Here is a 22,391-nt window from a genome sequence, read left to right as displayed (position 1 = left end):
ACGTCGGTACCTATACCTAAATATTAATGTAATATTATTATATGTGTGTGTGTGTGCGAACGCGCGATTATTAAAACGACCGCCGGAAACGACGACAACAGCCCGCCGCCGCGTTCGAATGGAAAATGTCAACGGCTACCGGTAGGTAATAACCGGGTTACGAGCGGTTCAGATCATAATACCTACCTATGATATATAGGAATCTTTTATTATTATTATTATTATTATTATTGTTGTTGTTTTTACTCAAACATTTAATTGACTTTCACCGAATGCACTAACGGACGATTTAATAACACGTTGTTCTTGATGCTACAACTTGCACGGCTACACACGACGTCGTCGTCGTCGTCGTCGTTGTTGTTGTTGTTCGTCATCCGGCGATAGAAGCATTTGACCTGCAGATGGCGCTGTCGTCCGCGGTAGCGGAACTCATCCGCGGTGGTGAACGCGTGCCTGACGCGCCGACGTCCCGTCGTCGTTCGCTGTACTCGGCGGGCAGTTTGAATTTGTAACCGGCACGCGCTCGTTGGATACCTCTCACGCCGTTTCTCCATTATACATGTGATGTTCGTGTACGATTCATGAACTTGGGTTTGTATTCTCGATTCTTGTACGATTTAACCCGGCTAATAAGTTCAGATTTGGTGCGATTGTGCGTATTTTGTTTTTCCAATTCTTTATTCAAAGCTGCTGAAACTACACGACGAGTCTGCTTCGCACGCGTTTGGTTCGCTATCAGGTGAGATTTCAAATTTATTAATAACATATTCATGTATAAATCATTATTCAAGTGCTCATAAGACAACTTATCCAATACCCATGTAAAATCACCTAAAATAATTATTATTTAAAAAGAACGCGATTTTCTTTTTAAATAATAATTCTTTTAGATTGGTAAACGTAAACATAAAAGTACATAAAAGTATTCAATACACTAAATTTTAATTTTTACATTTTTCAAAAAAAAAAATTAAAAAAATACAGTCAATAAATAAGTATTATAAATTGATTGTGAATAATATAATGATTGGGTTGTAAATACTAAATAATATAGACTTTATTACAGTATATATTAGTATATTATAGTATTTTATGCTAAGAAAAGATATAAAGTTTATGATTTTCTTCAAAAGAAGAAATTTAGAAATATACTGGTACATTATTATTTATTATTAATTTCTCTGGATTTTTATTACGTGGACTACTACGTATTAAGTAAACGTTTAATTTTATAAACACTTAATATTTAAACAAATACTGTTTAGTTATTTTTGTCAAGGAAACGATTAAATAAACCTACAAAATAGTCATAAAAATTAAAGTTATCATTAAAATAACAGCAGAAACAAATATGCACTCAAGCTTTTTAATAGAAAAAACTTAATAAATCATGACTTATAATCACTATAATATTATTTAATATTTTATCGTTACAACAATATTTTTATAAAAATAGGTTAATAACTTGTACATTAATAGTAATAAATAATAATTTATTAACACCAATGTATTTATCAAATCATAATATATAGTTTATAAATTAAAGTAATTCTATTCGTAAATAAACTTCTGTACTTACCACTTGCCTACTGATATTTATTGTTTACTCAGTTTTAATATTTCTCCATTAATCATCCACTTATTACAAAATAAATATTACACAATTTTTAACTAATTCATTTAGATACCGATTGGTAAAAATTATGCATTTTAAACATTATTGGATTATTTAAAAATGTAATCTTAATAACAATATATTATAATTAGGATATTTAATTTGGATTATATTATGAGTAATTCATTAGCGCTTTTATTTTTTTCAATACCTACTCAATAATTACATTTTCTTCATTTCGGTGTATAATAAGTTATTTTAAATAGGTACCTATTAATTAATGATTACAATTTATAACCCCGATCACTAATGGTTCTGCATTAAATAAATATTAAACATGTTCAATACCCACTAATAATAAGTAGTATAAATTAGATCGGATTAGCTGTGAAAGAGCCCTTATTAATAATTTAGTCCCTCTAGTAATTTAAAGTTAATGATATATTAATAATTAATGATAGATGTATGTTATTTTTAATTAATTAGAATTAATTTTATAATTTAATAAAGATTGTTTTGTCTATTGGTTGGCTTTTTTTTTTTACAATGAAGTGAATGCTGACACTAGGTTGTAAAGAAGATCCTTAAGTATCTTACAATTTACAGATAATATATTAGTACTTTTATTATTTTATGTTATAACATAATTTAATAATTATATTTCATTTCGTTGGCTGCCTTAAATTTAAAATCATGTTTTAAAAGTTAACTATACTTAAAAATATGTACTTATATAATCAGAATTATAATTTATATATTATCCAACATAAAGTCAATATATAGTTACAATGTTTTTAAATTGTAGAATAATGTCCTACCAATATGATTCTTTAAACATCATAATAATAATAATTTAATTGTCTACGTACAAATATTTGACATATAAAATATTTGATTATTTTATTTTATGATATTACAATATTTTGCTTTACTTTAAATAACGAAAATAAGTTTAATGAAAAATTTTGAATAATAGTTACGTTGAAATATAGTTCTGCATAATAAAGTGGACACAAAATATGAATGGGCATGCATGAACTTATACAATTGTATCAGTATACCTAATACATTAATTTGGGTATTCGTACAACGTACATTAATTTAAAAAAAAAAAAATACAGTTTTAACTTTTTCTTTTTCTTTAAAATATTTTATAGATTCATCTTCTGTGAACTTAACTATATGGTAAAACATTGTAATGAATAAAAACCGGTTTTTTCATAGACATTCGATTGCCCATTCATTATTGGGAAATATGCAGAGTAGTTATTTTTATTTTTTATCATGTATTCTATGTTAAATTGATAACATAATATTTAAAAGAAACGATTTCCTTCTATACGAGATCCAGTCACCGAATTAATATTATTAAAATTATTAGTTTTTGTGGGCTTATTTATGGTTAATAATTATTAATTAGTATACAATAAATATATAATACAATATACGTATATATTTATGCGCGTAAATATTATGTGCTTTTCTAAGCTCATTGTATAAAACCCTTTTTTAATATATTTTTATGACACGACTTAAATTTTTCTAAATTTTTTAATTAAAATTGTTTTTTTTCTGACAATTGGCTATCTATTAAGTTAATAACAAACTGTTGCCAGACAATTAAAAATTACTGAAGTATATAGAGAAATTAGTATCATAAAAACCCACAGTTGTTTTTTACGGCAATGCTTCCCCGTCTATAGAATAATAACTAAAAAGGAAAAAAATAATGACAGTAAATCATTTCAATGGTCTGTACTAATAATACTCATAACTATATTTCTAGACTTAATGAAATAATAATTCATTATATACTCGATTATATATATATTGTCAAATATATGTATAATATTAAATATATAAATATAGGTATATATCATTGACTAAATATTGACCTACACACACATCAATTCATTATGAGTAGAAATTTCATTCATGGCGATTTAAAAAGTATTGAACAAGCTAAAACATCAAACATTATATTATTATAATATTATGTACTATATTATTTATTATATTATCATTTTAAGACTTATGAAGCTTATTTAGCACTTGGTTTTAGAATAAACTATTATATAATAATATATTATCCGTATTAAAAATCATCGTTAGGTTGTAATAAATATACCTGTATATATTATAGGTATACCTACATTTTATTTATTTATGTTCAAATTCTTAATTTATACACAACAGTCAAGTCTTGACTTTACTTAATGTTTTAGAAGTCTCCTCACAATAGTTCAGCGTAAACAGCACATTAAATTATTAAAAGAATGTTATTGAACACAAAATAGGCATTATTACATAGTGTACACACATATAATATTATATATACGTATATTATACTCAACGAAAGATTCAAGGATGAGACTTTCGCAAGTTTAAGGAAGACTATGATTTATTATAATATTATTATTGTTTGTTGATATTGCAGTTTTCGTCTTCATATTTATCTATATTATGATAATTCTATGTCATAAAAAATAATAAAAATAGTATTATTATGTATATGAATGGACACAGGCGGCTTCCATCGCCAGAGTCGCGGCGTGACTCACTAACCGCCGTGATATAGTCGCCATGGGGCTACGCGCAAACGAAACAACAAATGCGCTGTAACCTTCGTGCCGTCTATAGACAATATAGAATATATAATATTATATGCGTTTTATCGGAAATACGTCCTATTAGACGTGTACTAATTTACTTCTGTGATGATTCATATTTTTATAGTATTTATACTATTACTACCTGATTAAACACTTTCCGGTTCCCATCGCACTTGCTCCATTATGCCATATGAACTATGAGTGGATTATTCGTAGATGCCAGATGGGCGCAGATTAATAAAATATAAAAATGTCTAAAATATTCAAATGAATGATTATATATTTTACTAGGTATAATAATATATAGTACCTTTTATTATACCACACGTTTAGTACGTGTCTGCTGTTATATTAGAAATTTAAGTATATTTTAAAATTTAGGACATTTTTATTAGTTCTAAATTATAAGTGTAATAATGCAATCATTGAATTTTGAAAAATAAATGTTTTATAAATATAATAACATGGGTAATACATTATACATATTATATTATAAGCTTTCAGAATAGCTAACTAACTATTCGTGTTTGATTTGTTGACGTATACCGCAAGAAATCAATTTTTGAGCTTTTTTGCCTCAGCTTTAATCTATCCCTTGATATATTCCACAATCACATATTAGCCTTTATTATCTGTATTCTTATTTTTAATAACAAAAGTATATAACCTGACATACCACCAAGATCCCTGCTCATAATAATAATATATTTACACGATATACAGAGGGATTCTCTTATCGTAAACCAGATAATATCTCAAGAAATGTCATTTTTAAATTTGAAGAACACAGTTAATCATGGGAATATTTTAAATAGTATGATTCGAAAACCGTATAACATTTTTTTGAACAAATCCTTTTATATATTCCTTGAGGTATTGTCTGCAGGTTCACGATAAGAGAATCGTCCTGTACTCGAGTCGACCACACGGAGAACCTGTCCTTGTTGCATTCCTCGCCACCGTCTCAACACCCCGATGAACCGGTATACTAATACATAATAATAATACATACCTATTATTGTTATACTACTATACTAGTACCTGAGTACCTTTATATATTTATATACCGATGTATCACAGAACACACTGGAAATGAAGATTTAAATCTCGTTGCCCCGACAACGGCAACTTATACTATATGTATAGTTACATCGCGCAGCGTTATATAAACCGATAAAATGTTTTTATTATAAAAAAAAATGAAAAATTCTAACATTGGTAAACACCATTGAATTATTTTGTTCTATCCCTGTATAGAAATATAAGAATATCACGTACGCGTACATATTACATGGAAGACGGAGGCTAGTAAAATTATTTTGATGCGTATTATTTAAGTCTCTGAAAATATTACTGTTTGATTGCTCTTTTTGTGTGAAAGGTCCTGTGTAACTGCGTTTAGATTTTAGAATGATATTCCATTTGAAATTTAATGTAATCAGGTTTTTTTTATTCACCAAAATGGATTTTAATAAACTAGTTTTAAAATGACACCCCGACCGTTGCGATGACGTGATAGAAATATGAATAAATACGACAGTGATATGATTGTAATTAATAATTGCTGTATTTTGCAATATACATACAATACGCGTTTTTTGATTTTAATAGATACTTGTAATTGATATAGTTTTTGTAAATGACAATTTTATTGGCTTAAAGTATTTTCGCAATTAATCTTTTATTGTACTGTGAACAATAGTTTAAAATTGAAATGGAATATAAACGAATCAAGCCGCCATAACTATAATAAAACCTCATTCAATATGAATCCATTAATTATCATTGCAATAAAGTGCACTTCCAAATTAATAACGACATACTATGCACAAATTATGTTGATTTTTTCACATTTATTATGAAAAATATTTAGTATTAGTTTTGAGTGAATTTTTATCTCGATCTGTTGCATTCTTATTAATTTATTATTAATCAAGGCTCTTGCCCTCTTGAAAATATAATTTAGAAAGACATTTAAAATCGTAATCAAGTATATTTTTATTAGAATAATACATTTTTTGATTATATTTTGATACATGGATACCCATCATGTACATTGATTGAAACTATAACACCATTTTAAGTAAAATTCATAGTGATAATAGGTATATAACGTTAGAACTACAATAAGACAAATTGTTGTCACACAAAATATGACTTGTGACTTATAAGTTATGAGTATTATGACTTAATGGTTTTTTATATTGTGAAAATAATATTGTTCTACTGTTTTCCAAGCGAAATAACTTATAAATTATAATGTATATTTGTATTTACATATTTCAGGAAACTATACGAAATATACAAAATAAAAAGGACAACGTATATATTGTATATAATAATCTTTATAAATATAATTCATTGAATTACCGTTTTCCAATATATCATCAAACAATCCAAATTTCCAAAATAATTATTAGTTAATAATGCGAATTACATAACAATATAATATTTATTGTAATCTCAAACGTATGGTATACTTAGTTATTAATGTTATTCTAGTTATTTGTCATTGTCGTGTCAATCGTTTTACTCATAAATTGTAATCTTTAATTCTTCGTCTCCACAATCCACATCACGCTGCTGCAATATTATGCACGATGGAATAGTTTCTAATGAGATAATAAAATATTATCAGAAACACACGCATTTCACAGAAATTGTATTTCTTGGTATGATATTATTATTAGGATACATGCATTGTTACATTTACTTATCAAAATAAATATTTAATGACAAATTATTATTAGTCAGTAATAATAATTACGTAATTTCATAAGTTTGTATTCGCTGCAGTCCATGATTTAATATAATTATTTATGAGTGTTATTATAATCTGCAAATAAATTGCAAGTCCAATTACAGCAGTTGACTACTTTTTTTTTGATAACCAAATTGATTGAAAATTAAAGTTTTTTTTAATGACATGGTATAGAGTTATAAATATGTTTAACGATGAGAAATAAAACGCCGAGCCACCCATCAAATTAGGAACTAGGAAATGTTACATGATTCAAACATGAAAACGATAGTAGCAGGGCTATAAACACGCATATTTTGTATCTTCCTATATAACGTAATCGTCTGTACGCGGAACATTTACTCTTCACAAAATTATATTTTGTCAAAAGAAACACGGATGATAAAGAGTGAAATGACGAAACGATATAACCATCGCAAGAGCTATATAATAATAAACGACACGGAAATACGTTTATAAAGAACCTATACCACCGAGCTAAACGTCATACAAACTCGACGCGTTGAATCGAAAAAGTCTCAAATTATCGTAAAGGTGTTATAATATATACATCGGACAATGGAGATAAACAAATATTTCGTGAACAAATATCGTTTAGCAAAATATCGACATGGTGTAAATGGTATATTATTAGGCCGCTGTAAACCAACCAGCTCGTTCCAACTGTTATCGAATTAGAATACAACAAAAATAATATTGTATAGGACCTATTATATGGGTACTATTTAGTATTTGGTATTATATATGATATTATAATATTATCGTTGTCACATGTCGACCAGCCCTGACTGGAAATAGTGGAAACCGTCGTCCGTCCGAGTGACCATAATCGGATAGCGCCAAGTGGTAGACATCGGAACCTGTTTCCCAGAAGAACGCACGAAATAACGCGATATGACTGATCGTTCAGATGTCACGTACGAGTGTGCGTAGTGAATATAACAATATATTATTATTTATTATACATCGTGCCCGATCTATTCTGCATAATGTTGTTAGACGCACAGCTACATCAGCTTACCAGTATCGAAAAGTATTTCGATTTCGTACGGTCGTATGTCTACGTAATATTAAAGTGGATTTACCTATTTTTAATCATTGTTCATTTTTATTTTTATTCAAAAACGATGTTTTATCATAAATTTAATAGCGGATAAAAAAAACGATCGTGATTATGATTTTGACACTTGTTTTATTATCAACGGTATTTTGGTTTTAAATGGTTTCTGGTTTTGTTAATTATATCGGTTTATACGCGTGTATTATGCACTGCGCAGTTACGTTCCGCAATGGTTTCAAGCCCTCTGGCACGATCTTAAGCTTGTTTTCTCGATTTGAGTCTTAAGGAAACTAAAATAATACATTAATATGTTACCACGCAAATTATTCTTCGTGTGTATGCGACGGTGACATGCAATGCGTCGTAACGGTTTTAACTGTTTTATACTTAAGTATTACACTTTAAGTATTTAAACATGTTCGTAGTTCGAAAATGAACAAGTGCAAAAATCGTTTAACTCAATAAACCGGTTAGTAAATTTGTCAAAATTGTTTTCGTTATTATTGAAATTGTTGATAAAAAATGTAAATCTACGTATATTATCGTCTGCGTAGTGATCACTATATTATATAGTTCACATGCTACAAAATATGTTATAATATTATATCACTCGCTGGCACGCCCTATAACAGGAATCGCAATATTATTGTCATTTATCACCATTATGTTATATATATATAAATGTATATATATATATATATGTATATTTATGATTGGTACAGTCCATCTAAGTAGCAGCATTTGAAGGGAGTAGGGGTGTGTGACTGCAATCTTAGACAATTTTTTTGTTCACGTCCTTGTTAATCGAGTGTTTTGATAACTTTCAGCTTTGGTACGAGATTATAATCGACCTAGACCTGCATTATTTAAAATGTTAATCTCTTTTTTATGCTATCATATTAATTAATTTTTTGAACTTTCAAGTGTGCAATGTTTGTGTCATTGTGTTGAATGCTTGTGTAATGAAATCAAATTTTCGGTTATCTATATTATAAACGTTTGTTTGTTACGACGACGCTGGTGTTTGACTTGTTTTAGATATTTAATAGTTACCTGTTCAAAGAAGTAGATATAATATGGTGTAGACTGAAAATTGAAAAATGAATATGTCGCAAACATTCACTCAAACTAATATAAATGTAAAACTGACAGCTATTGAAATTGTTGTGTTTATCGTTTATACTTTAATATTTGAAAGAACTACTAAAAATACTCATTGAAAATAATATTTATTTATGTAACATGTACCATGTTGTTTATATATATGTTGTACAATAGTGGTGGTTATATGGTTATATTTTTTGTAAGTATCGATGAAAAAGAGATACAACAAAAACATTGCTGTGTTCAATAATTGCGTTAACAAATACTTAATTATTACAATATATAATTATTGCCAACATACATTTATGAAACTATGATTTACATTTATCATCTATGTTAATTATAAATCATATCGGACGTTGATAAAAGTACAAATCATCTACAATAATGTAACATATTTTAAAATAAAATATTATTACACAACAAAGCGTTATAATATATCAGAATATGTTTTATAAATCACAATGTTTGTGCTCTTTATATTAAAAAAATGAAAAATTCTCGCAAGTATATTAATGTTTCTCAAAAGTTGAGTATGTAAACACATACACAACACACATGATTACATTAATTTTATAACAGAATTTAACGATTCTTATTACTATTTGCGATCGCTTATAGTTAATAAATAAAAAATTTATTGAATATTTTATTCGTTTAAAAATAAAGTTGAGATCAAATCGAATGATAAGTAAAAGGAATAATGCGAGTATGTTTTTTATATTAATAAATATGTTGTCTCCAAAATCACGAGATTCTTTATCATAAAAACTTAAAAAGGAATTAAATATGTAATATTGAAATGAAATCTGAATGTGGAATATTTTAATTTTTAAGTACGTGTTTGTTTGTAGGCTTATTGGTGCATAAACACTACGATTATACACATATACATTTGTATATTAAACGAGATTTGTATTTTATAATAGACTCTCTGTTTGAATAGTGAATACGTACATATTTTAGTTTAAATTGTCAGTTATTTGTTTTGGTCGTCACACGTGGTGGATCCAATATTGTGGAACGGTTTTGTACAAATGAAACCAAATGAACCTCGGAGACAATCGTAATGAAAAAATCAAAAATTGTCATCAGGAAAATTAATTTCACAACGTTTTGTTAAATTAACAATAGATAATAAAAATCATAAAACATAAAAGTTTTCAACCGAATCCGTTGTTACCGTATATTATGTTTTGATATATATTATTAGGTTTATAGGTACAACAGTTTAAATTGTCATTTATCGTGAATTATCCATATATATTTATTTATATTACTATAATGTGATAATTGACAATACGTTTTATGATTCGATAGTCATTTTGAAAAAAAATACACACACTAAACACTCTATATAAAAATAATGACAATTTAATTTATGCTCATTATGGTATATTCAGTGTGATAAATGCATACACGTTATATGGTGTAGAGCTGAGTCGATTTAATAATTATTGCGGTCGTGTCTGCACATAATAACATAATATTATAAATTATAATAGTGGCCGTTCAGCAGTCGTTGTGTTTAAACGTCATCACGAAACGTGCGCTTAAAATATTAACTATCCTCAACGATATAACTGTGCTGTACTCGGTCGTTTGAAGATTTTTACGACTAGGTTCGTTCAAGAGTGTATACAAAATGGTACAGTATAATATGCGTGTTATTACTATTAAAATTATTTATACTGAGCGAAACGACTTTTCTTATTGGAAGCCGTGCTGCACCGCCGACGACGTCGTCGAAAAGTGAGAGCTCTGGAGTCTAGGGTCAAACTGCTCGGTCGCCGACGTACATAATATGTTGTAGTATGTGACAAGCCTTAATTCGAACTTATACTATTATAATATTGTGTGCACATCAGAGAAAGACCGATCGTTTCTCGTCGGTCGAGTGAGCATAGTGCCCGGGGAAATAATAATGCACTAATGCCTATTCTCACCTGTATATACACTACGGGACATGGGTATTGGGTGTGTTGTATCAAATATATGAACGCATGTATTCGTTAAACAAAATTGGACGCGACTGTTGATAAAAATCAAACCGCTAGACTTTAATAAAACATAATGCGCTACACAATACCGATAATCGCGAAGACACGAAGACCTCAAGCAAAAAGTATCCATCGTCATCATCTGCTTCATAGCTATAGAAGACGCGGTTTAGCTCGATTTCCTTTATACTAACTACTAAGTATACGTAATATATATAATATATATATATATATATATATATATTATATATACTATATACATACATAATAACCACAAACTTCTATACTCTATTGTATAGAAATCTGTGATATGATTATAATATTATGTGCGTATAATCGTTTATCATAACGTATTATCATATTACAATATCTTTAAACGTATACCGTAGTTGTCAACGGGTACGATACTGAGATCAACTAAATCGTCAAAATTTAAATTAAAAAATTAAAAAAATCTTATTCCTAATGATATACCTATTGGCTATTGATTGTGAATTGCGAGTCAGCTAGACTGAATCGTTCATGTATGTATCGTTGTATCATGATATGTATTATACAGATTAAATATGAAAATATGAAAATTTAATTATCAGCAATCATATATTTGACGAGAGAGCAACAATAAACTAGACCGCACGAATGTATATCATGTCGGTCAGATTTCAGAATGTGTATAATACATTCATTTAATAATTCGTCTGCAATATACATATGCGCGTTTAAAAGTTTTTATACCATAATATGATTCGCGTGGTGCGACTTCCGCTCGAATATAATAATTGCTGATTGTGTTATGTGGATCGGATCGGATTTATTTAACTATATACGACCGAATATATCTTTATGGTATGGCGGGCTAACGAGGAAGTGTGTAGTTTCGCAACAGTAGTTGCGAATTATTTGTTGCGGCGCCGTGAAAATGGGCTAATAGGCTAAGGCGTACATACTATTATTATTTCCGAATTTGCAGTCGTAGTCACACGCACGATTGCGGACATATATAGTAATATACTTTTGTACAGAGAAAAAAATCACCAGAGGTAAATTTCTAGGAAAACAGAATCCCGACGTTATATTATTATTCTATATATGCGCGTTCATCGTATACTCCAATAGCTGTGTCTAAGTGTCTTCCTCTTATTTTTCTTGACGGCCGTTCAATTTTATTTGCAACACATAATATTGTAAGTATTTATAACAAATGTAAATTAGTCGTTCAGGTGTCCCCGATTTTTCGTTCGTATTCATATGATATGACTTCAGGAATTGTAGCGCCGCTCGCATTGTCGACCTTCTACGCATCGTATTCGATCATGAATAATATAAAATAATAATATGTATTATTATATTAGTCCTTAGTACCTATAGAGACTTTAGCATGATCGTTTGTATTAAAATAATCTTTACTTTTTCCGGCAATTTTTAATTATTATGTATAGGTATATGCAAAATTTCCGTGTATATTATCATTAGCTAAACATATTTTAACGTTTTTTCAATTTCACCTCTGTGGTTGAGATATTATACTGATTTTAGAAATAAATTATCATCCTTCAAAATATAATATGTTATGTACGTGCTCTATTATTAATGTATTGGTGACTTTACGTTATCGTTTAAATTATATCGTATTTTGATCCGTTTTAATTTTTAATCACATAACAATAGATAAAGCGAGAGCAGAAATCGTGTGACTCGTTCTACGTCATAATATTATCTGATGGAAAATTCAAAGTGCTGTGGAATACCGCGTTGAAGAGGACGCACGTCGTAGCCAATTATCGATAACACCAACCGTTGACACCAAACAGTGTGATAACATAATATAATAATATGTATACATATATATGCTCGAGATACTATAAGCAGAGTCTAAGACCTAAGTCACAGCTATAAATTATCTATACATAACTACTCGTGTAAAATAATGATAAATAATATACTTATATACCTTGTAAATATAGTAATAGCAAGCTATACCCGCCAATCGTAAATTCCACGCAAATTTCAATAAAAAACGATAAGTATAAAAAAAAATTTTCCACAAAAAACGAGGTATTTATTACTAATGATTACGTGTCCCCGTCGTCGGTTTTATATTTATATTATTATACTCACACGCGCGTCGTACAAGAGATACTCGCACATAGATAACACATGTTCACCGCACTACCTCTCACGACGACAAATGTCTTTTGTTCGTCGCACGTTTTTTTTTTCGGCATTCCGTTTCACACGCGCTCGTACACACACACAGACATATTATCTTTTTCCTGCGTATATGTATTACACTTGTACGTATTTATTTACGCCCACACTCCGACACCGTCGAAAATGCGACCGGAAAAGACTGTAAGTTTCCGTGTGATGCGCAGTTGTGAGAACGATTTCCCGATTCGAATGGTTGGTGCCGACTGCAAGTGGTATTATATACCCTATAGTGTATATAACATTAGCCACATTTTCCGCCGAACTATATACAAGTATCCTGTAGAATAGCTATAGATCAGAAAGTAGTTTTGGGTCATCATCGGTGTATTTAGTATTATACATAGACAGTATAGACACTATACTATATTGTTATAAAAAAATAGCATAATATATAATACATTAATACGTATAATATAGCCATCGTCCATCGTTGCGACGTCTTTTAAAAGTATTATAAGAAGTCTCGATATACCAACAGTCGCATTATATTTATGACATGCACATTGTATAATACACGAGTACCTATCTAACATTAAATTAATATTATATAATAAAGTTATGAGTTTATGACCAATAATGGGGTGCGTTAGCGTGCTATATGGTGTGCTAAATGTTACCGATCATTTATGGTATAATGGTACAAACAATAAAATACATTATATAATACAAGTTTAATATAAATACCATGGAATATATTTTAAAAGGTTTTTTTCGGTTGTATCTACGAGTATACAACATATTAGACATTAGTATAATATACAAGATGATTTGCGAAGCATACGAGTAAACTTGTCCACCATTTTTTCCATCAATAATTATTTTATTCAAGTAGGTACTAATATATAAATAAATACAATTTGATGTATTTGTAAATATACTTAAAAGGCCATATTTTCAAATTAATGAGATTTTAGAACCTCTCCTTTTTTAATGTAAATTGTTTAGTATATTATTTTTTTTTTAAATGTTATAATTAGCATAAAACACAAAATTTAGTGTAGTATATAGTTCTCAGTTAGTAAAATGTTTATACTAAGGATAATAGTCTTTAAAAATGGTTTTACAAAATATAAAATAGATGTAATATACCACTAATACCTAGTACATAGTATTTTATTATATTTGGATCATTCTTTTACAAATTATAAATGTTGATAAATTAATATTGATTACTATAACTATGTTTATATATGGTTTATTATATAATATTACTGTTCATCATATTATATTATTTCTTCTGAAAATGATTAACTGAACCGTTCAAAATTCATGAGTACACTGTACTAATATAACATATTATATGGAACTATTGTCGAATAACAACAAATAACCCTACAAATAATAAATACTATAATCTATACAGACAATATAGCAACGCGCTGAAACGATAACAGTCTATTGAAAAAAAAAAAACAGAGATCTCGTGCTCATAATATGGTTATTATAGAGCCTACACGACGCCTGTGTGTGGGCTACTGCTGCCGTATAATGTAATAATAGTATAATATTATATACGTTTAGTAATTGATGTATATTATTATTATAATGGATGGAGGAGATCTGAACCGCGCGTGTAGGCGCCCGCCCGAATTTTCTATACCCCCGCACACCGCCGAGACATGCATATGCGTATAAGACGTCGTCGTACACCTATTCGTATTATCGTATTATTATTATTATTATGCAGAGTAGACGACGTTCGAACGAATATTAATACGATGCCTCGTAGCTCCGGAAAAATAGTGTCTTCCCTCTAGCGATATCGCTGTCGAGGAGTAAAACTAGCAAGCCGTATAAAGAGAATCGTTAAAATTGATATAATATTACTATAATTTATAATAAAATAATAAAATACGTAGATATATTCTCATTGTAGCTGTTGCTGCAGGTTACAGCGGCTACGCGGAGGATCGACCGAAAGAGAATCGAAAAAATGCGCGCACACATACGTATCGTATATTAAATATATGTAGCGTACCATATACGGCATGAGTTGTGCAAGAATGGACAAGCATTAAAATATTTTCATGTTATTTTTCCTGTCGTATGTATAGTGTATGTGTAATTTCCGCGTATTAATTTTACAGGAAACCGCGTGAGATTTCCTGTTGTGATGGTGTTTTTCTGGTGCACAACATATTGTTATAATATTTTAGCATATATTATAATACTTTCGTGTGAATATTTCGAGTATAGTTTTTTACGCACTCGAAAACAGAGAACGTATTCGAAGCACTAGGTATATTCAACAACGTTTTCACTTTGCCCGCTTTTTCATTATATTTTTGTAATGTTACAAGAATAAATACACTACATTTTTCTTTGGAAAAAGAGAACCGCGAATCGCCGTTACTAGTGTTAAAATTCAAGACAATATGTCCCATCTAGGACCGACTGCCTTGCAGCGTTGTGAATTACACACTGTATACCTATATAATATATATTATTACTTATATTACAACTACTGCAGGGACGCACATAATAATATTCCATCTCAAACGCACTAAATCAAAACGATAAAAAAATAATCGTTACAATTTTCGTCAGTAATCGTAATGATCCTTTTTATTATGTAATTTGACTGATTGAATAACGACAGTTTACGCGCATAAGTACATATTACACATTTACACGAAAAATTCTGAACACGATGTTTCTCATCATAATTTTAATAGCAATATTTTGTAGTGATATATAGTGTGTGTAAATAATAAAAGTATGTTCATGTAACGCGCAAATATACGATAAGCGATGAAGATGATTTGACAAAAAAGGAAGTTTATGCAATACGTGCGTACAGACATAATACCATACAAAGGTAGTAATATTTTAAAATAAAAGATTATCAATAAATTTAAATATTTATTTTTGCACCGTCAAATCTAAATTTGTTTGAAAATTTAATTTAAATGCATGATTATAATTTATAACATTAAAACCGTAAACTGTAATGGTTATTTAAAATATTATACAATTCGATTATATTATGCAAATAAAAATAATAACTATAAATATTTAATTTTATACCATATACATATTTATATATAGGTACATAAATAAATATTGTATAATATATATAATTAATATATTTACGATTTATGTTCGACGTTCTTAAACTAAGAGAGTGCAATTAGCATTATCGCGAATGATCTATAGCAAAAACAGCGACTTAATAACTTACTATCCTCGATTATAAATGGCGTACATATTTAAATAAGCTCTCGTGGGAACGGTTATAATTATAATCCGAGGTTCGAAATAAAAAAAACTACACTTAAATTAGGATGTAATAATAAAATCAAATAATATTTCATAGATATATTCGACATACCGATAATTTTTTTACGTAACTTTATAAACGATTGAAATTAAGGACGACCTCATGACTAACTTGTTCAAATAAAATGCATGTCAAGGATTTATAGTTGTTGACAGTTATACCAAATAAATAATAGGTAAATAATAATATTATACATAGGAGTTAAAAAAAATAATAATAATAAAAAAATGATACCTGAATGATGAGTCCTGATTTTAAAGTATTGTTTGCTGGACTCCACACAAGCGTCAAACATAACTATGGATATGTACTCTTTAACATAACTTTTACTTGTTATATTCTACATAATATACAGATTATACATTTTAAAACCTTTTATTATAATAAAACTTCATTAAATCAAAAAAAATACTATAGCTACAAAACACGTGTAAGACACTTTTATATGCTCTAAAATATTTATATCATATCAATCTCTGATCATTTTAATAATTAATTTTTTATTTTGTACTCTCGCCCGTTTACTATATAAAATACATATACATAGAATTAATCAATAATACACTAATATACTTTTATAGTCTACAAGTACAAAATAAATAATAAATTATTAAAATGATCAGAGATTGCTATAAGTTATATAGTATGTCATCAATCAATTTTTAAAATCTATCGATGTTATTAATAGGTATAGTTTTTTAAAAAAACGTATACTCGTTTACATTTAAAACCCACAATTATTACGACGGGAACAGGGAAAGCAAATAATTGACAATTTATCGACAGCTAAATATGTGCGAGTTTACCGGAAATCGGTAAATAGTAAAATAGAAAACAAATCAACACATGCGTTATCCTTATTTATATAATATATTTGTCGATACAATAATATATAGTTGTTGTTAATACACGGTTTCATACAACGAGATGAATCACTGCAGTTTCATCGAAATCGTATTCGTGCGAAAAAATAATACGTGCCGATTTCTCATCTGCAATATTATTTTTATATACACTTATACTACATCGGCCGCCGCGCGCTCGTCGAGTCTAAAGACATTTTGTTTTCTGTTTCTTTTTTTTTTGCGGTCACGCGAAAGTCGACAAAATGGCCTATAATAATATCATTGTGAGGCGTTATAATAATAATAATTGTTCAGTACTTGCAATAAATATCGTCTGATAAGCGACCGCTACCTTCGGCTACCCCGCAAATTGGGTGGTAGATAACTACCTTATGATTATTGCTACTCGCCGCACGTAAGTCAAAACGAACGTCGATTAGTATTTAGTATTCGTACAATGTGGATCGTCTTACTTTTGGGTCTTTCAGTAGGCCAAATATAAAAAGCTTTGTTGTCAAGCTTTTTTTGCCCAGTTGTCGGATCTAGCATATTTGGACAGAGTGAGGGAGGGCGCAGCAGCCCGTACCAATTTATTTGGTATTCACCTGTTGAAAGTTCAGTGTAGTGTAGTATACATATGTATACGTATAGTGTACGTCGTCGTCCTCGTCATCATCAATAATCATGAATAATTGGACCTCCAAAGTCCGATTAGAATACGTCTTTAACACGCAGATGAGATGGACGTCGTCGCATGTGACAAATGACATACCGCGGGAAAGACATCCTCTACATTTCGCTACTCGGCGAATAATAATAAAAAAAAACCGTGATGTACGTTTCGTTCGATTACAAAATACCTAATAACAATAATATTATGGAATTTATACTTGCTCCGCATACTACACGCAATACAATAAAGAATAACAATAAAACGCTCGCGTCCACTCGTCCAATAAATACCTTATTATTATAATATTCAACTGTTGTAGGCATCATGATGATATCGTATATAATATGTGCATTTTTATGATAAAAAAATATACAATAAAAAGCGTTCGGACCGTCATCGTCAGTCAGTCGGTCTCCGTCCGATGTGGTTTTACCGGTGCGTAATATTGTTGTATAATAATTTTATACGATATTGGATATGATCGAAGAGGAAAAAAATGTCTGCGTTTTCCGGAACGGGCGCACTCGTAACGACTAACGGGTCGCAGAGACGTTTTTCCAACGGTTATTCTCGCCGTATACGTTTTGCACACTAGGTAATGAGTATGATATTATTATAATAGGTACATCTGCTGTCGCGTACATAGTCTATCCAACACGTCCCATATTCTCGTTTCGAAAATTTGTAATTATAATATAATGTATTGTATTTTGTATTACCATTTACTACGCAGAAAATTCGGACCACTGTTTGCTGATTTGTTTGACAATTGTTGACGGCAGACTACGGTAATTCAGTGGGAACTGTAGAATATTATATATTTTTGGGAAAAATGATGAGAAAATAACATTTTTAAAATATGAATAAAACAATTTTTGGAATCAATAATATTTTACGACTTTTGAGTGTTTGAAAATATCGACTTAAATATCAATTATATTATTATTGATACTGTAATATTAACCATTACATTAAAAAGAATCATCAAATTCAATCGACTAATGATTAATTATAAAGCTAAAAATACTTTAGATATATTAAATGTATAATGATTGTTTTCGTAAATATACACAGATAATTGACACGATATTACTTTATTATCTATTAAATGCACCATACTAATTAATAAAAATTATTGTTAAGTAGTTTCAACAATACTAAATGTTTGGACGTATGAGTATATGAACAATTAATTATCTACATAATATTAGAAATTAAAAGTTATAAATATTTTTAATACTTTTAAAGATGTTGTTAAGTAATACATTTTATTACCAACTCAAAATGTAATTATATAATAATTAATATTATTGTGACAAATTAATTTAATTTTTTGATATAATAATTATTGAAATTGATATTACTTTTACTTTCTAACAGCTTTTAAAACCCATTCGTCTAATTATACTATTCCATAAAAGGATTATGAGTTAAATTTTTAAATGAGTAGTGTTTATAAGTACTGTTTTTATACATGAATATTAATCGTATACAATATTACATTGATTATCAATAACTATAAAAATGATTATCCTTTATCTTTATTATAACTACTAACAAATAACAATAATACTATTTCACATAAAACTATTTTTAAATAAAAAAATAAAGTACTTATTATTTATTTAATCATTTTATAGCAAGATGAGTGTATTGATATTTAAATAATTAATATTTACAAAACATATATGTATTTTTGTTCACATTGTTATCTGTTAAAAACGTAGAAAAACGATTTCGTTTTAAACAAGTTATTATAAGGTCTACGTAAATTTCAGTTTAATAGTATCAAAAATTAAAATATTCAACTATTGACAAGTTAGAAAATAAAGTGACCTTTTTAACAGTATGAAACGAGTAAGACCCTAATACTCTATATAGTTATCCTTGGCCCTTGTCATTAATAAATAATTTTTATTATTATAAAATACAATTAAATAAATAATTACATTAGTAACTAATTTACCAATTAAAACAAAAATTAGCTTCTGTTTTAATGGAAATTTATTCGATCATTTATTAAATAATAAATTTTATCTAGTTAAGGTTGTCAAAGTGATAGACGTTTCAATCGTCTTTCGGCATTTTTCAAGGCAAAGCACAACAATAAGCAAATATAATGAACCATTACATTTTAGACGTTTCTTATATATTTTAATATTATATATACCTAGGCTATAATTAGGCGTACCTGATGAAAAATCGATTTTCATAAAACAAATATCGTTAATGTACACTATTGCGTGTTGGATAATTATGGTGTCATCGTGACGCGTTGTGTTTTAGCGAGTCTTTTCTCTATATCTATATACATTTATGATCATAAAGAGCGTTGCGAATCGTTATAAATATCTATGCTGTGCAGTTTGGGTGTGAATCATCTATCTAATCGACAGCGACCAACAGTTCAAAATAATATATTTGACCATTTGAGTATAACGAAGACGAACTAGATCTATTTAATTGTTTGTGTAACGATAACAAATTTCTTTGCAAAAGGTTGTTGTAAATAAGTTACATTATAAATAAAAACTCTTTTTACTCGTCAGTACCCATATAGACATATAGTGTGATATCTGTAAAAAAATAAAATAATAATCATTCGTATTATTCGTAGTGTTATATTGTATTGCTAATCGAAACGTAGATTTGAGCCTAATCGAGTTCCGTCTTTGGACGGTCTTCACACAAGTCCACATGCCTGTCAAATCAAAATATAGATATCTTTTCGGCTTATTGTCCTAAGAATGGACAGGTCGTTGAATTTATATGATAGAAAAAAAAATAATAATAAATAATATATTTTAACTTAAAACCGCAGAATTTCGGTGTAAAGTTTAAATATTGGTACATCAATCTCTATATTATTATTATTGCCACAGAAAGCACAAATCTTTCGACTTTAGTGTAAGTCCCGCGGGAATTTTGCATCATTGAATGGGTGTCAGCCCAGGTGGGTAGTAAACAGACTAAACAGTAATAATGATTTGTCATTATTATAAAAAAAAAATTATGATAATAAAATACTAGGCAGCAGCAGTACGTCATACACATTACACAGTGCCATCGCCCATCACTATAAGCTACCCATTTACAGACGCACAATATTATTATACACACGCGTTTCCGCCGTACACAGCAACCGTGTCGAAATTCCACAGAATTAGAGGTGCCCTGCCCTTTTCATAAATATTATATATTATGTACACCACGCGCGCCTGCGACCGGTTTGAACATTTCGGGTGGCTGCAAAAGAGACAATGCGTACTTGTCGGGTACCTATATTAATACCTTCATAATATTAAATATATAATGTATACGTACACACGTCGAAAAATAAACCAGAAAAATAATAATAATGGAAAAGGTGATGACCTCATACCTTATTATATATATATATATATATATATATATATACATATATTGGTAGACATAGATATCCATAACTATTTATACATACACAAGTATAGATACCCGGGTGTCCTGGAGGGGCGCATTCTTGATTAAAACAACCATCCAACGACGGGGTTCACCGAACTCATCAATTTCTTTTTTTTCTATCTCTTTATTATTATTATTACTATGTGTTTTAACTTTTAGTTACTTACCGCCGCCACCGAACAATATTATTATTGTTCGACGATAATTGTATCTCTGTATACAATATAATGTATGTCGGTATCAAAATTCGGTGGTGTTGCTACTTGTTGCTGCTGGTGTATTGTCTCTCCTCCGCCGTACACGCTCACGTATCGTAAAATAAGTAAATCATTACTCGTAATATAATTAGTTACGCCCCCTCCCCCTATATCGATTTAGATACTTGTAGGTCACAACACCATACTATACACCTGCCTCGTTGAGCGCGTACTAATTAAGCTCTACTTGAACAGTCCGCACGATGTAGATAAATCAATTTTAAGGGTTGTACAAGACTAAAATCACAAGTCTTAAATTTCGTGTTAAATATTGTTTCTTTACAATATCAGAGTACCTAATCATTTTCTAATGTAGTTGTACCGAATAGACGATTTTGAACTCTGCCAATTCGAGGTGGTAAGTCACCGACAAACGACCGTGTTTCCGTTGACTAGTTCGTCTATATAATTATTGTATTATAAAGTACGCAATAATGACGTGATCCACGCAGACACGCAGTATATTATAGATAGGTGTCATTGCGTAATCGAACCGACTGTAATTCACGGCTACCGCACCTTTTTCCGT

The 22,391-nt window shown here is 29.2% G+C and overlaps 1 protein-coding gene across 1 annotated transcript in view; it reads left to right on the top strand.

Moving 5' to 3' along the window:
- The first annotated feature begins 420 nt into the window (after positions 1 to 420).
- The window catches only part of LOC132921317 (uncharacterized), a 33,866-nt gene continuing 11,895 nt past the window's right edge, over positions 421 to 22,391 (top strand). Inside the window, exon 1 of the mRNA XM_060984276.1 lies at positions 421 to 742. The gene's annotated coding sequence lies outside the window, so the exon portion shown is untranslated. The remainder of the gene's footprint in view (positions 743 to 22,391) is intronic.

Source organism: Rhopalosiphum padi, chromosome 2, assembly GCF_020882245.1.
Source record: "Rhopalosiphum padi isolate XX-2018 chromosome 2, ASM2088224v1, whole genome shotgun sequence".
NCBI lineage: Eukaryota > Metazoa > Arthropoda > Insecta > Hemiptera > Aphididae > Rhopalosiphum > Rhopalosiphum padi.
Note: the sequence above shows the minus strand (reverse complement) of the source record. Positions and strands in the feature narration are given on the sequence as shown.